The 13,396-nt window shown below is 43.7% G+C and overlaps 1 protein-coding gene and 1 pseudogene across 1 annotated transcript in view; one reads left to right on the forward strand and one right to left on the reverse strand.

Annotated features, from left to right (window-relative positions):
* The window catches only part of LOC135532479 (zinc finger protein 436-like), a 781,678-nt gene that overhangs the window by 714,885 nt on the left and 53,397 nt on the right, over nt 1–13,396 (forward strand). The window lies entirely within an intron of this gene.
* Nucleotides 1–13,396, reverse strand: part of LOC135525310 (zinc finger protein 850-like) — a 138,484-nt pseudogene that overhangs the window by 114,250 nt on the left and 10,838 nt on the right.

Genomic DNA, 13,396 nt, shown 5'->3' on the forward strand with positions numbered 1-13,396 from the left:
ATATAACATTATATAACATTCTAACAACAATCTGACTCTGACATTGTATTATGTTATGTGACTCTGACATTGTGTTATGTGACTCTGACTCTGACATTGTATTATGTTATGTGACTCTGACATTGTGTTATGTGACTCTGACATTGTGTTATGTGACTCTGACATTGTATTATGTTATGTGACTCTGACATTGTGTTATGTGACTCTGACTCTGACATTGTATTATGTTATGTGACTCTGACATTGTGTTATGTTATTTGACTCTGACTCTGACATTGTGTTATGTGACTCTGACTCTGACATTGTATTATGTTATGTGACTCTGACATTGTGTTATGTGACTCTGACTCTGACATTGTATTATGTTATGTGACTCTGACATTGTATTATGTTATGTGACTCTGACTCTGACATTGCATTGTGTTATGTGACTCTGACTCTGACATTGTATTGTGTTATGTGACTCTGACATTGTATTATGTTATGTGACTCTGACATTGTGTTATGTTATGTGACTCTGACATTGTATTATGTTATGTGACTCTGACATTGTATTATGTTATGTGACTCTGACATTGTATTGTGTTATGTGACTCTGACATTGTGTTGTGTTATGTGACTCTGACATTGTGTTATGTGACTCTGACTCTGACATTGTATTATGTTATGTGACTCTGACATTGTATTATGTGACTCTGACATTGTGTTATGTGACTCTGACATTGTGTTATGTGACTCTGACTCTGACATTGTATTATGTTATGTGACTCTGACATTGTATTATGTTATGTGACTCTGACATTGTATTATGTTATGTGACTGTAACGGCGTTCTTCGCTTGTCGAAAGAGAGTCGGACCGAAATGCAGCGTGTTGGTTACTCATGTTTTTAATAGAACAAATGACGATACATGGAATAACAAAAACAACAAACGGAACGTGAAAAACCTATACAGCCTGTCTGTTGAACACTAACACAGAGACAGGAACAATCACCCACGAAATACAAAGTGAAACCCAGGCTACGAGAATCACCTGACTCTGATTGAGAACCGCCTCAGGCAGCCAAACCTAAACAACACCCCTACTCAGCCGCAATCCCAAAACTACAAACCCCAATACGAAAATACAATATATAAACCCATGTCACACCCTGGCCTGACCAAATATATAACAAAAACAAAAAATACAATGACCAAGGCGTGACAGAACTCCCCACCTAAGGTGTGGACTCCCGGACGCACCTCAAAACCATAGGGCGGGTCCGGGTGGGCGTCTGTCCATGGTGGCGGTTCCGGCTCGGGACGTGGACCCCACTCCATAAATGTCATAGCTCCTCCCCTTCGCGTCCTGGGATGATCCACCCTCGCCGCCGACCATGGCCGAATAGTCCTCACCCAGAACCCCACTGGACTGAGGAGCAGATCGGGACTGAAGGACAGCTCGGGACTGAGGCAGATCGGGAGTGAGAGAAAGCTCGGGAGTGAGAGAAAGCTCGGGAGTGAGAGAAAGCTCGGGAGTGAGAGGAAGCTCGGGAGTGAGAGGAAGCTCAGGCAGGTTGATGGATCTACCAGATCCTGGCTTGCTGGTGGTTCCGGCAGATCCTGGCTGACTGGCGGATCCTGGCTGACTATCAGATCTGGCAGATCCTGGCTGACTGGCGGATCCTGGCTGACTGGTGGATCCTGGCTGACTGGCGGATCCTGGCTGACTGGCGGATCTGGCTGACTGGCAGATCTGGAAGAGTCTGGCTGACTGGCAGATCTGGAAGAGTCTGGCTGACTGGCAGATCTGGAAGAGTCTGGCAGACTGACGGCTCTGGCTGCTTCATGCTGACTGACGGCTCTGGCTGCTCCATGCTGACTGGCGGCTCTGGCTGCTCCATGCTGACTGGCGGCTCTGGCTGCTCCATGCTGACTGGCGGCTCTGGCTGCTCCATGCAGACTGGCGGCTCTGGCTGCTCCATGCAGATTGACAGCTCTGGCGGCTTCTTGCAGACTGGCAGCTCCTTGCAGACTGGCAGCTCCTTGCAGACTGGCAGCTCCTTGCAGACTGGCAACTCCATGCAGACTGGCAACTCCATGCAGACTGGCAACTCCATGCAGACTGGCAACTCTGGCTGCTCCAAGCAGACTGACAGCTCTGGCTGCCCCATGCAGACTGGCAGCTCTAGCTGCCCCATGCAGACTGGCAACTCTGGCTGCTCCATGCAGACTGGCAGCTCTAGCTGCTCCATGCAGACTGACAGCTCTGGCTGCTCCATGCAGACTGGCAGCTCTAGCTGCTCCATGCAGACTGGCAGCTCTAGCTGCTCCATGCAGACTGACAGCTCTAGCTGCTCCAAGCAGACTGACAGCTCAGGCTGCTCCAAACAGGCAGGAGGCTCCGGCAGCGCTGTAGAGGAAGGCTCTAGAAACGCTGAACAGGCGGGAGACTCCGACAGCGCAGGAGAGGGAGAAAGCGCTGGCTGCGCTGAACAGGCGAGGCGCACTGAAGGCCTGGTGCGTGATACTACAACTGGTGGTACTGGATCGAGGACACGCACAGGAAGCCTGGTGCGGGGAGCTACCATCGGAGGACTGGTGTGTGAGGGTGGCACAGGATGGACTGGACCGTGAAGGTGTACTGGAGAGCCTGAGAGCAGGACTGGCACAGGACGTGCAAGGCTAGGTAGGTACACAGGAGGCCTAGTGCGTGAGGCTGGCACATTTTTCACCAGCCGACTAACACGCACCTCAGGACTAGTATGGAGCACTGACCCAGGTGCCATTAAATCCCCGACACGCTCCGTCGGACGAATCTTATACCTAAAGCACCAAACTAGCAACTCCCTCATTACTCTCTCCTCCAATTTCCCCATTAAGTCCTTCACAGTCTCTGCTTCGCTCACCTCCAACACCGGTTCTGGTCTCCTCCTTGGCTCCTCACGATAAACAGGGAGAGTTGGCTCAGGTCTGTCTCCTGACTCAGCCACTCTCCCTCTGAGCCCCCACAAAGAAATTTTTGGGGCTGATCTTCGGGTTTCGCTCTGCGCCGCCGTGTCTTTCTTTTCGACTCCATTCTCCTATAGCCCTCTTCGCACTGCTCCAGCGAATCCCAGGCGGGCTCCGGCACTCTCTCTGGGTCGGCCGCCCACCTGTCTATTTCTTCCCACGTCGTATACTCCAATCCTCTGCTGTCCATAACGTCCTCCCTTCGCTGCTCCAGCTGCCTGTTAACACGCTGCTCGGTCCGTGTGTGGTGGGTGATTCTGTAACGGCGTTCTTCGTTTGTCGAAAGAGAGTCGGACCGAAATGCAGCGTGTTGGTTACTCATGTTTTTAATAGAACAAATGACGATACATGGAATAACAAAAACAACAAACGGAACGTGAAAAACCTATACAGCCTGTCTGGTGAACACTAACACAGAGACAGGAACAATCACCCACGAAATACAAAGTGAAACCCAGGCTACCTAAATACGGTTCCCAATCAGAGACAACGAGAATCACCTGACTCTGATTGAGAACCGCCTCAGGCAGCCAAACCTAAACAACACCCCTACTCAGCCGCAATCCCAAAACTACAAACCCCAATACGAAAATACAATATATAAACCCATGTCACACCCTGGCCTGACCAAATATATAACGAAAACACAAAATACAATGACCAAGGCGTGACAGTGACTCTGACATTGTATTATGTTATGTGACTCTGACATTGTATTATGTTATGTGACTCTGACATTGTGTTATGTTATGTGACTCTGACATTGTGTTATGTTATGTGACTCTGACATTGTATTATGTTATGTGACTCTGACATTGTGTTATGTGACTCTGACATTGTATTATGTGACTCTGACATTGTATTATGTTATGTGACTCTGACATTGTATTATGTTATGTGACTCTGACATTGTATTGTGTTATGTGACTCTGACTCTGACATTGTGTTATGTGACTCTGACATTGTGTTATGTGACTCTGACTCTGTATTATGTTATGTGACTCTGACATTGTGTTATGTAATGTGACTCTGACATTGTATTGTGTTATGTGACTCTGACATTGTATTGTGTGACTCTGACTCTGACATTGTATTATGTAATGTGACTCTGACTCTGATATTGTATTATGTAATGTGACTCTGACTCTGACATTGTATTATGTTATGTGACTCTGACTCTGACATTGTATTATGTTATGTGACTCTGACTCTGACATTGTATTATGTTATGTGACTCTGACATTGTGTTATGTTATGTGACTCTGACATTGTGTTATGTTATGTGACTCTGACATTGTGTTATGTTATGTGACTCTAACATTGTATTACGTTATGTGAATATAAATATATATATAGATATAAATATATACAGTTGGTTTACAATGTCAGAGTCTGGAATATAATTACATACAGTTTGTTTACAGTGTATATGATGGTGTGTCTAGACATTATGGACCATATATGAATATAAAAGGTGCTAAGTCAAACGACACCGCTGGTTCTGATCACACTGCCCTACCCTGTGCTCTGACCTCTTTCTCCCCTCTTTCTCCAGATGAAATCTCGCTTCTTGTGACGGCCGGCCGCCCAACAACCTGCCCGCTTGAACCTATCCCCTCCTCTCTTCTCCAGACCATTTCCGGAGACCTTCTCCCTTACCTCACCTCGCTCATCAACTCATCCCTGACCGCTGGCTACGTCCCTTCCGTCTTCAAGAGAGCGAGAGTTGCACCCCTTCTGAAAAAACCTACACTCGATCCCTCCGATGTCAACAACTACAGACCAGTATCCCTTCTTTCTTTTCTCTCCAAAACTCTTGAACGTGCCGTCCTTGGCCAGCTCTCCCGCTATCTCTCTCAGAATGACCTTCTTGATCCAAATCAGTCAGGTTTCAAGACTAGTCATTCAACTGAGACTGCTCTTCTCTGTATCACGGAGGCGCTCCGCACTGCTAAAGCTAACTCTCTCTCCTCTGCTCTCATCCTTCTAGACCTATCGGCTGCCTTCGACACTGTGAACCATCAGATCCTCCTCTCCACCCTCTCCGAGTTGGGCATCTCCGGTGCGGCCCACGCTTGGATTGCGTCCTACCTGACAGGTCGCTCCTACCAGGTGGCGTGGCGAGAATCTGTCTCCTCGCCACGCGCTCTCACCACTGGTGTCCCCCAGGGCTCTGTTCTAGGCCCTCTCCTATTCTCGCTATACACCAAGTCACTTGGCTCTGTCATAACCTCACATGGTCTCTCCTATCATTGCTATGCAGACGACACACAATTAATCTTCTCCTTTCCCCCTTCTGATGACCAGGTGGCGAATCGCATCTCTGCATGTCTGGCAGACATATCAGTGTGGATGACGGATCACCACCTCAAGCTGAACCTCGGCAAGACGGAGCTGCTCTTCCTCCCAGGGAAGGACTGCCCGTTCCATGATCTCGCCATCACGGTTGACAACTCCATTGTGTCCTCCTCCCAGAGCGCTAAGAACCTTGGCGTGATCCTGGACAACACCCTGTCGTTCTCAACTAACATCAAGGCGGTGGCCCGTTCCTGTAGGTTCATGCTCTACAACATCCGCAGAGTACGACCCTGCCTCACACAGGAAGCGGCGCAGGTCCTAATCCAGGCACTTGTCATCTCCCGTCTGGATTACTGCAACTCGCTGTTGGCTGGGCTCCCTGCCTGTGCCATTAAACCCCTACAACTCATCCAGAACGCCGCAGCCCGTCTGGTGTTCAACCTTCCCAAGTTCTCTCACGTCACCCCGCTCCTCCGCTCTCTCCACTGGCTTCCAGTTGAAGCTCGCATCCGCTACAAGACCATGGTGCTTGCCTACGGAGCTGTGAGGGGAACGGCACCGCAGTACCTCCAGGCTCTGATCAGGCCCTACACCCAAACAAGGGCACTGCGTTCATCCACCTCTGGCCTGCTCGCCTCCCTACCACTGAGGAAGTAAAGTTCCCGCTCAGCCCAGTCAAAACTGTTCGCTGCTCTGGCCCCCAATGGTGGAACAAACTCCCTCACGACGCCAGGACAGCGGAGTCAATCACCACCTTCCGGAGACACCTGAAACCCCACCTCTTCAAGGAATACCTAGGATAGGATAAAGCAATCCTTCTCACCCCCCTTAAATTATTTAGATGCACTATTGTAAAGTGGCTGTTCCACTGATGTCAGAAGGTGAATTCACCAATTTGTAAGTCGCTCTGGATAAGAGCGTCTGCTAAATGACTTAAATGTAAATGTAATACAGGGTGGAGTACTGGGTGGTTGACAGCTAGTAACAGTGACTAAAGTTCAGGACAGTGTACTGTGAGGAGGCCGGCTTGAGCTGACTATTTAACAGTCTGATGACCTGGAGATAGACCACACATTAACCACACAACAAGTATTTTGGTGGCAGCATCATGTTATGGGTATGCTTGTCACCGGCAGGGACTGGGGAGTTTGTCAGGATCAAAATAGATATGAAAGGAGCAAAGCCCAGGTAAAAAGTTAAAGGAAAACTGACCTCAGTCTTCTGAAAACCTGTTTCCATCACATATGTTGTGAGTTTTTTATAAGGTATGACTTTACACACATAACATTTGGTTAATCAAGCAAAATACAGCCTCATTTTTTTCTTATCAGGAAGCTCCGGTAAACAGTGGTTGTTGTACACTGCTGCCACCACAAGGCCTGGAGGAGATTTTTACTTTGTTGATAGCTAGCTACTGTGTGGACAAAGACGTAGCAGCAAGCTAACTGGCTACCGATCAACCTATTGTGTGTATTGAACATTCATATTGGACAGCCTTACCTGTAGAGTAGCACCACCAGCCATCAGCCCATTTTCTTCCTGACGTCAAATGGAAATAATGGAGCATATGCATCACATGGAAATATCACTTGATTATCAGAGGAGTGTATTATGACATCAGATAGAACTACTCAGACATTCTAAATATCACTTGACTATCAGAAAGTGTATTATGACATCAGATAGAACTACTCAGACATTCCAAATCAGGCTTCATCCATATCATGAAGGTGGATATTGATCCAACCATTTCAAAGGTAATGACCGGGCTGACGGAAACAGGATATGCCTTTCCAATTCTATAAATGCAGGCAGACAATTTGTTAGTTCGTATGACATGGTGGGGTCTTCATGTGTCAGTAAACATGTATAAGTGAGAAATGGAGGTGGGAACTCCTTTATGTGCAAATATTTATATAATAACCATCACATCTTAGAGCTGCTGACTACAGTCCACGGGACAAGAACACGTTTTCTATTTCACGCAACAGTTTTTAAAACCATCAGTAGAGTTGAAAATGCGATGGAAACCCATTTAACTTGTATTTTTCATTCGGTACATGAGAATTTAACAGCAAACGTTGTTTTGAAAATGTGTATGTTTTATGCAGGTTCTAGAATACTCACATGGAAATCTGTCGCAAATTGCATGGAAACTTAACAACGAAGGTGGATATTGATCCAACACCTGCCCCGTATTCAAACCAGCCCACTGGGCACAGACGTCACTTGAACGTCTAGTTTCTATTTACATTTCTTTGAGTCCTCAACTAAAGTGAATTCAACATGAAATGTCACCTGTCATTGGATTTAGGTTGCAAGTTCAGTGAAAAATAAAAAATACCTGATGTTCATGGCTTTAAACAAATCCAATCAGTTTTCCACATTAATCAAACATCGTGGATTTGTTTTGTTGAAATGACGTGGAAACAAAGTTTATTCAACCAGTGGGAGGCTTGTAAATGACCCCAGGAAAGTAAAACAAAGAAGTCTTCATTGAGACAATGATAAACAGCAATCCGTGGGAGAGTTGTGGTGGATATTATAAAATAAGGATCTGCTGGAGTCCAAGTCAAACCAAGTCTCTTTATTCCTGAGCTCAGAGAGAATAACAGTTACACAGCGCAGTGTAGACAGTCTGAATTCTGAAGCATTGAGTGATGAGAACATATCTTTATAGTTTCCTGTTCCTGGGAGGGACTTTATTCATACAAAGGCGGAGATGCAGCTGGTTTGCAACACAGGATGATAGTCCCAGGAACAGGAGATTATAATAGGACAGTTTCACAAGGTTAGTCATAAACAGTTATGTGGACACGTATGATTAAAATGTTCCATTACAGTCTGAACAGTTTCATGTCATTAAATCATCAGTGGGCCAACAATGCAAATGTAAACAATGGAGCAAATGCATCGCATCCAATTATAACTTGATTATCTGTAGTGCTGGAGGACACCCAGATAAACACACATATCATATGGTAAAAACAGGAAATCATTATCAGTCAACAATATAAGACAATGGGAGCACTGTGTATGTTCTCTGATGAATTTTAAGTCAATGTGAAGTTAAATATCAATTACACACTAGGAGAAGTAATAATTCTCCCCTGTGTGGATTCACACATGATGTTAAGTGACTGTGATGAGTAATGTGTCTTCCCACAGCCTACGCATTTGTAATGCTTCTCACCTGTGTGCAGCCTTGTGTTCTTTCAGGTTTGCTAAATGGGTAAAACGCTTTGCACACTGGGAGCAGTGGTAAAGCTTCTCCCCTGTGTGCAGTCTCATGTGTTCTTTCAGGCTTCCTAATTGGGTAAAACTCTTTCCACACTGAGCGCAATGGCGTGGCATCTCCCCTGTGTGTATTCGCTCATGAGCTTTGAGGGTGTCTAACCGCTTAAAACTCTTTCCACACTGGGAGCAATGGTGTGGCTTCGCTCCTATGTGTACCCTCTCATGTCTTTTCAAGCTAACTAACTGGTTAAAACTTTTTTCCACAATGGGAGCAGTGGTGTCGTCTTGCTGGTTTGGACGGCTTTGGTTCCTCCAAGATTGGTTTTCCTCCTGCAAAAGACAGTGTTCATTTTAAGAGAGACCAGAATGAAATCTCCACATGAAAAAACTGCCTTGCTGAGGTTTAATTCAAATCACATCCCTCAATAACCTGAGGCCAATATTCAAACATTTCATAATTTAAAACAAATGATATTGTAGAGCTTCCTGGTAATTACTGATAATGTGTTTACATTACTTATTATTCTTTCTGTTTTAGAATTCAGAACACAAAGAACTAGACATTTCTATGACACAAGACACAGACGTCACTGGATTCCAATCAGCAGGTGGTTCTAAATATATCACTTTCATAGCTGTATGATACAGAATGCGACCTACACACTTCCTTAAACATAAAATAACTAAAGAAGTAATTTTGTGTGGAAGTTTCATTATTACATTGGAGACAGACAAAGCACATCAGTAACATCTCCCAGTTGTCGATAGTGTCGACACATTCCAAGATGGCGCAGCAGTCGGACGTGTGTTTTGTCCCATGTAAATATCATTTAAAATATTGTTTTCTTTTCGTATATATATTTTAATCTCACTTTCCATCTACGGACTGAATATACTTTCCTGCAACCCGCCTCACCCAATGTGGTACGGATCTGCTATTTTTATACTTTAGAACCAGAACACCCGTCAGGAGCTTGCCAGCTAACTAGCTACTAGTCAGTTAACGGTGAAGACCGCGACCAGTGGCTAAGTTGGACACCAGCCAGCTTCAGCTCGGTCAATACCTGCCAGTCTGCACAGTGCGACATCAACACAGAGCATATCGTACTGCTTTACCACATCTCCAGATTCCTACCGCAAGCTCTGAACCTTTACACCGGATCGTCATTCCGAGTGGCTACTCCTGGCAAACGTCTCTGTATTTAGTCAGCCACCAATTGTGCAAGTTCTCCCACTTAAAAAGATGAGAGGCCTGTAATTTTCATCATAGGTACACTTCAACTAAATACTTATTTTCCACCATAATTTGCAAATAAATTCATTAAAAAGTCCAGTTTCACAAGGTTAGTCACATACTCAGTTATGTGGACACACAAACTATTAACATTTTGCATTACAGACACTGTGAACATTTTCATGTCATTAAATCATCAGTGGGCAACAGGTAAACACATTCTCAATCAACAATATAAGACAATTGGAGCACTGTGTATGTTCTCTGATTAATTTTAAGTCAATGTGATGTAAAATATAAATTTACACACCAGAATAATTAAGTCAATGTGAGGTTAAATATCAATATTCACACACTGGGAGAAGTAATTATTCTGTCCTGTGTGGATTCTCACGTGACTTTTAAGTGACTGTGATGAGAAATATGTCTTCCCACAGCCTGAGCATTTGTAAAACTTCTACCCTGTGTGTATTTTCTCTCATTTTTTTTCCAATAAACTTTTCTGTTTAAAACTTTTTTCACACTGGCAACACCCCTGTGTGTTTTCTCTCATGTTTTTTCAGATCCCCTGACTGGTTGAAGCACTTTCCACACTGGGAGCAGTGGTAAGGCTTCTCCGCTGTGTGTATTCTCGTGTCTTTTCAGGCTCCCTAACTGGTTAAAACTCTTCCCACACTGGGAGCAGTGGTAAGGCTTCTCCCCTGTGTGTATTCTCTCGTGATGTTTCAGGGACCTTATTAGGTTAAAACACTTGCCACACTGAGAGCAGTGGTAAGGTCTCTCTCCTGTGTGTATTCTCTCATGATTTTTGAATTCCCCTAAATGGTTAAAAGTCTTTCCACACTGGGAGCAGTGGTAAGGTTTCTGCCCTGTGTGTATACGCTCATGATATTTGAGGGAGTGTAACCGATTAAAACTCTTCCCACACTTGGAGCAGTGGTAAGGCTTCTCCCCAGTGTGTATTATTTCATGTTGCTTCAAGGCCCCTAACAGGATAAAACACTTGCCACACTGAGAGCAGTGGTAAGGTTTCTCCCCTGTGTGTATTCTCTCGTGTATTTTCATGTTGCCTGCCTGGCTAAAACTCTTCCCACACTGGGAACACTGGTAAGGCTTCTCCCCTCTGTGTATTCTCTGGTGTCGTTCCAGCTTCCCCAAATCATTAAAACCCTTTCCACACTGGGAACACTGGTGTCTTCTTGCTGGTTTGGGCGTCCCTGGCTCTGGTTCCTCTGAGTCTGGTCTTTCTCCTGCCAAAGACAGTGTTTAAAAAAAAATAGAGACCCAAATGAAACCTCCACACGATAAAACAACAGTGCTACGAGAGTAAATCCGAATCAGATCTCTCAATAACCCGAGGCCAGTTTTAACAATCTTAGTATGATTTTAAAACAAATGTAGAGCTTCCTGGTAATTACTGATATGTTTACACTACTTATTTTAGTCATCCTGTTTTACAAGTCAGAACACAAAAAACTAAACAGTTCTAGGACACTGAAGACACAGATTCCAATCGAGCAGGTGGTTCTAAATATATAACTTTCATAGCTGTATGATACAGAATGCGACCTACACACTTCCTTAACTTCTTCGATATAGGGGGCGCTTATATGGCTGTGAATGCGCCAGGAATGAGCCTACACTTTCTGACGTTTCCCCAAGGTGTCTGCAGCATTGTGACGTATTTGTAGGCATATCATTGGAAGATTGACCATAAGAGACATTTACCAGGTGCCCGCTTGGTGTCCTCCGTCAAAATTATTGCGTAAACTCCAGCTGCGTGCATTTTTCCATTTGGTTCAGAGGAGACACCAAACTGCCACGAGTGATTTATCATCGAATAGATATGTGAAAAACACCTTGAGGATTGATTCTAAACAATGTTTGCCATGTTTCTGTCAATATTATGGAGTTCATTTGGAAAAAGTTTGGCGTTGTAATGACTGAATTTTCGGGGGGTTTTCTTAGCCAATATGTGATGAACAAAATGGAGCGATTTCTCTAACACAAGTAATCTTTTTGGAAAAACTGAACATTTGCTATCTAACTGAGTCTCCTCATTGAAAACATCCGAAGTTCTTCAAAGGTAAATGATTTTATTTGAATGCTTTTCTTGTTTTTGTGAAAATGTTGCCTGCTGAATGCTAGGCTTAATGCTATGCTAGCTATCAATACTCTTACACAACTGCTTGTGTAGCTATGGTTGAAAAGCACATTTTGAAAATCTGAGATGACAGTGTTGTTAACAAAAGGCTAAGCTTGTGAGCCAATATATTTATTTCATTTCATTTGCGATTTTCATGAATAGTTAACGTTGCGTTATGGTAATGAGCTTGAGGCTATGATTACGCTCCCGGATACGGGATTGCTCGACGCAAGAAGTTAAACATAAAATAACTAAAGAAGTAATTTTGTGTGATATGTAAAAACCAAGTTTTTGACTCAGACACAAAGCAGATCAGTAACATCTCTCCGTTGTCGAAAGGGATCGACACCTGCTGTTTAAATGGACCGATTTCTTATGTAGACGTTGACAGGTTTTCAACATTTTGACTATCGCTGATGTCATATTTTGCGTAAAGTAAAAAATAAGGTGAAATATTTGGAAAGATTTTCCTAAAACTGATAGTAACTACAATAAACAAATTATAAACGCAACATGTAAAGTGTTGGATGTTTCATGAGCTGAAACAAAAGACTGCAGAATTTTTTACATCCATGTTAGTTAACATTTATTCTCTGCCAAGATAATCCATCAACCTGACAGGTGTGGCATATCAAGCTGATTAAACTGCATGATCATTACACAGGTGCACCTTGTAATACTGTTTAGCCATTGAATAGCTTTGATGGGTACTCTCTCATCTGTGTCTATGGGACTGAGTTGGGCCTCTGGAGCTTGAGCTGACAATTGATTCATTACTTACTGATAAAAATCTACAGCCGGGTTGAGGGGTTAAACAACACCAGGTGCAGATGACCACAGGATGAACCCAGGATGGCTTGTGATGCCCCCTGATCAACATGGGAGGGGTGGAACCAGCCCTGACTAAGCATTTATAAGAGCTCTGTTTTTCATTCAAGGTTAAGCTCTCGGCAACATACTCAAGAATTTCAATAATTAATCAATATTAACTAAAAAATGATTGTTTGAAGAAATTACAAAGTCTCTCTCAGTATACATGAATTTCCATGACAACGCCCGCTGCGTCAATTTCTTTTATTTAGACGTTCACAGATTTTGTACATTTTGACTATCACAAATGTCATGATATTTTGTGTAAAGTAAAAATCATTTTGGGGTAGATGTTGCTAAAAAAATATATAAAACACAACATGTAAAGTGTTGGTCCCATGTTTCATGAACTGAAATAAAAGACCCCAGAATTTTTCCATAAGCAAAGAAGCTTATTTCTCAAAAATATTGTGCACAAATTTGTTAACATTCCTGTTAGCGATCATTTCTCCTTTGCCAAGATAATTAATCCACCTGACAGGTGTGGCATGTAAATGTAAAGTCCATAGATTAGGCCCTAATTTATTCCTTTACAATGACTGACTAAAATTAACTGTAAATCGTTGAAATTGTTGTTTATATTTTGGTATACTTTGTATACTTTGTACAATTCAATTTC

Source organism: Oncorhynchus masou, chromosome 5 (assembly GCF_036934945.1).
Source record: "Oncorhynchus masou masou isolate Uvic2021 chromosome 5, UVic_Omas_1.1, whole genome shotgun sequence".
Taxonomy (NCBI): domain Eukaryota; kingdom Metazoa; phylum Chordata; class Actinopteri; order Salmoniformes; family Salmonidae; genus Oncorhynchus; species Oncorhynchus masou.